Source organism: Arachis hypogaea, chromosome 20 (assembly GCF_003086295.3).
Source record: "Arachis hypogaea cultivar Tifrunner chromosome 20, arahy.Tifrunner.gnm2.J5K5, whole genome shotgun sequence".
NCBI lineage: Eukaryota > Viridiplantae > Streptophyta > Magnoliopsida > Fabales > Fabaceae > Arachis > Arachis hypogaea.
Window position 1 is genome coordinate 129468245 of NC_092055.1, and position 5196 is coordinate 129473440.

Genomic DNA, 5196 nt, shown 5'->3' on the forward strand with positions numbered 1-5196 from the left:
CCTGAAGGCCTATTTATATTTGAGCATGGCACCTATTAAACCCTAAAACCCAAATAAAATAGTATCTAAAGTCCAAAAGATAATATATCTAAAATCCAAAAGATAATTATCTAAAGAACAAAAGATAATATCTGATTTTATTCTCATTTAATTACAAATCAAAAGTAATAATGACTTATTCAATTTAGTATTTATAACAATAAATGAGATCATCATTATATAAGTAATTTAATTTGAAATAACATAATTTGTGATTATAATTAATACATGTATTACCCACAAACAAATTAGGAATTAAAATAATTTTCTAACACTTGGAACATTAAAGAAATGTTTGAGAGTTAGATTGGCATGCACAATAGACAACAAGGACACAAGATATAGATGACAGCATTTTTTGCAGTGATTTGAAACATCTTGTTGGAATGGAATGCACGAATCTTCAATAATAAAAGAGCAATTATGGAGGTAATTCACATAAGGACGGTGTTGAGCTACACAAAATAGCGTGGATATAATCTTGCGGGTGACTAATGGCAGTACTGAAGATAATAGATGATTGATTTATTTTGTTTGTAGTTCCTTTATGTTTTTTCTTTTTTTTTTTTTGTATGCTCCACTTTAGTGTGTTGAGCTTTTTTTGTTTCAAAAAAAAATTAAATATGATATTAAAATATAATAATTTAATTTTATATATTTTATATTAAATATAATACAAAAATTTAATTTAATTTTATTTCTCATCTCTTAGTATTTATTTTTTAGTCTCAATCTAATTTTTAAATACAGTCTTAAAATTTGTTTGAACTTTTACGAAATATTTGATCAAAAGGTCAAATTTTATGTGTATGTATATCTCTCCCGTATCGAGTAAAAAATTAAACAAATATTTTTTTAAATAAAAAATGTACCATCTTAACAAGTAATTACCTACTCGTGTTACATGATTTTAGAGCATCATTGATTTTAGTTTAATTTTATTTTGATTTTTATAAAATGTCATAAATATTTATATAGAACTATATATCTCATTAAAATTAATTTAAAATTTCATATAAAATTTATTATTCTAATATTTAATTTTAATTTAATTTAAATTTAATATTATTCTGATATTTAATTTTAATTCAATTTAAATTATATATTATTTTTAATTATTTCATTTAATGAGTTATACAAATAATAATATTTAATTAGTCTTTTTTTTTAAATAATATGATATTTTTTATTGATATCGGTCTCATTTTAAATATTATCTCAATACATATTTTAATTTTAAAATAATTTAGTTATTATAAATATCAGAATTGATATCCAAAAAATATTTTATTGAAATTAGTCTTAGACACCCAACTATATATAATTTTTTGCTTAATTATATTTTTAATCCAAATAAATATGGGAAGAAAGAGGGACCAAAAATTAAAATAAAATATATTGGAGACACTAGAACCCAAAAAATGACAATCTATCTTAAAGTTCTTAATTGAAAAATCATTATTGCTGACGTGACCTTAAATTTATTTAAACCCTCTAAATGGTAAAATAATTGTCTTGCGCCTTTTACATTTCTTTCTTTAATATTTCCACATTTTGATGTAGTTAAACTAAATTGAAGAATACATCATTATAAAAAAAATTGTGAAGTGAAACATACAATTTTCATTTTATAAAAGATACTCAATTACAACGTTGGAAAAAATCAATAAAAGAATTTTGTTAAATGCACACTAAAATTAATTATTAAAATTAGTTATCACAATAAAATATATATTAAAAATAAATTAAATTATATATATATTTATATATAAATATATAGTACCTAATTTTAATTTTGACGTATAAATAGTATTTTTGATAAAAAAAAATTATTATTAATTACTAGCAGCTGACTCGTGTGATAAATTAAAAATAAAAATTAAATAATTTTGTAAAGAAGATAGATAAACGGGCGAAATAAAATAACTCAAGAAGTGATGTGCAGATAACTCTGCCAAGCATTATATGTTGCGTTGATTAGTGAAAAAATCATATATACACATAATTTTCTTCAAATCTAAGCATGCACATGTAACTAAAATAATATGCCAATTTAATTAATTTTTTCGTCATCACATGAACGCATTTGATTTTAAGAAAAGGATAAGATAAAATAATAAAATATAACAAAAAAATATAAAAATTAGTATTTTTATATAAAATGTAATTATAAAAAACTAATAGTGACAACAAAAAAAAATTATATTTTCGTCCAATATTTTTAAAAAAATATAAAATATATTAATTTAATATTTTAAAAATATTTTAATTCATATTTTATTTATCAAATATAATTTTATATCTCTATATCCATATATTATAATATCCTATATTTATAAACAAACACAAAGTCATGCGTATCCTTAAAATAAAAGAGAGGATAAAGTAAGTTGCATCTTGCGTTAAGACAAGCATGCACACCTGAATAGGTCTTCAAGAATATTATGGAATTTGCTTTTTGGAAAACTATTGGTGTCATGATGACAAATTTTCACACTCTAAATTGGTTATATATATAAACTAATTAGTAATTATTATTCATATACAGGGGATTAGATCTCCACCTTATATTTGATTGAGGTGAATCTATTAATCTCAACAGATGATATGATTATGATGAGTGAACGGAATGCTCTCTTCCAAAAAGGTGGGGCATATAATAATCATGTTCCAATAATCAAAAGGGGTTTATGACTTGTGAGAGTAATGTTTTAATATATGTATGAGTATAAAAGTTGAGTTAGGTTAGGTACTTAGGTTAGTTGGTGCTGCCCAAAAGAAGAGGGCACAATCCATGTGACTTTCATTTTGCTCTGTGGCCTGTGGGGTAACACAATAATTTATAGTTATTTAATTTTATATTTTCATTTATTATTATTAGTTATGTAAATAAATTTTAAAATAGTACAAACTTTTATATTTTCTTGTTTATTTGTGTTATTATTATAGACTAGTTTCTCGTCAATTAGATCTAATACAGCTCACTGACCTAATAACATCGATCAAGATTTAAAAAAAAAAATTAAGAATTTGTATATAAATTTAAATAAAATATAAGTAGTTATATAATGAAACAAAAATTAACACTTTATTATTTTTTTCTACTAAAAATAAATATTTTCTAATATTTCTCTCATATAATTTTTCGTATTAAATGTATTGCTAGCTAGGCCTAAACAATCTGTGTCCCCATATATCGCTATCACTTTCAGTTTGTAGCAGATAACTAGATAAGAGTGTGTGACATTGATCATACACAATTACACATACATACATACATATATACATAACATGAAATAGTCCAAATTAAACTATCTTATTTAATATTTATTAATTCTAACAATAATTAATAAATATTAAATAAATCAAATTCTGTCTTCTTTTTTTTTTTATGGCTCTAACCTTTTTGTTTTTATCTTTATTACAATTCTTTAAAGGGAGGAAAAGAAAGCTAGAGTACTTGTCCTTAACATTAATATCAACGACCTTTAGGAACATTGATTACAGGGTTGTTGAATGAACTTTATTCCTAATTTCCTACAATATTCATTATATTGTGTGTGGCACATCACTATATCAGAAGACGAATTAGATTAAGAAAATAATTCAGGAATAAAAATCAAATACTACAATATTCATTTTTGAGGTAAATTTTATTGAACAATCTTACATGACCAAATGACCAACATTTAGTCAGAATTGTTTGTATTTATATTTATAGAAATTTTGTACATAAAAAATATATAGTTTATACTTATATATATATATATATATATATATATATATATATATATTATATATATATATATATATATTAAAATTTATATACATAAATAAATATAATTTAATATTTATAATGATTAAATAATTACTAAACATACTAAAAATTACTAGTATCCAAGAGTTTCTTAATTTCATTTCTTGTACAATGCTGCCACGTATTAAGCATTTTTAAAACCACCAGACGCTCGTATTTGGAAAAACATGAGTCATTTATTTTTTCATGTATATCATCATCATTCACCATGTTAAAATTGAAAATGTTGCTCAAAGCTACAAACATGTTAAATATTTGAATTTTTCTTTTTCAAAAGGCATTGGACCCATCATGCATGGGAGCGTCTATTCATTGATAATTCTTTAATGCACTTAAACTTGAGTTCAATTCTTAAATTTTTTTTTTTTTTTTGCCCTTTTAATCCGTTGGTACTTTATTTACTTATGCACAAAAGTTTAGATAATTTTGAGACATCTCAGTTAGCGTATTAATATTATTAGAGCATATGTTTAGATTGTTCAACATACATTTAATTTACAAATAAAGACATTTACAGAATGTATGTGTAAATTTAATTAATTATTATTAGTACTATTATAAAATACATTCCTATATATTTACTTTACCGTAAAAAACACAATTTTAATTAATTAAATAAAAAGAAAAAGCAATAGTGGGATGAAAAAGAAACATGCATATAGATAGAGACATAGCTAGTATATAGGGAGAATTTTTTATACAATAGGGCGAAGCCATGTGCCAAAGCTAAGGCTAAGGGACTCTTTTCATTATTTTATTCCTTTTATTTTGGGATACCCTCAAATAATAATTCAATAATCATCTTAGATTGATATTGATATTGATATTAACATGTAGTAGCTAGTGTGGCCTTATTGGAACATGTATTTTTGTAAATAATTCGTGTGTATATATATTTGTACATAAAAATTTCAGTATATATATAGTAGATGCATGTACCATTCACATTAAATTAACATGAGGCTATATAGTATCAACTATCAACATATATATCATTGTCAAATTAAATTCATGGTTTTATAATGTAGCTGAAGACCCTTTTTATGTAGACTTTCTATGGTATTTATTTCTAGAAATAATGGCCTCCATTTATGGTGATGTGTTTTCATCAATAATAATAATGAATATGACCTAACCTAATGTAGTGATCATGTGACATTGGCATGATTTACTATAAGATAGTAAGAAATTTTTTTGGATAATTGAAGAATGTGAGAATAAAATAAATTAAACCATTTTTTTATAATTTGTATTATTACATGTATGATATGAAAGATAGAGTGAATGTGAATATTTGTACAATAAATAACTATTGTATGACGTGAGTAATACTTCTTATA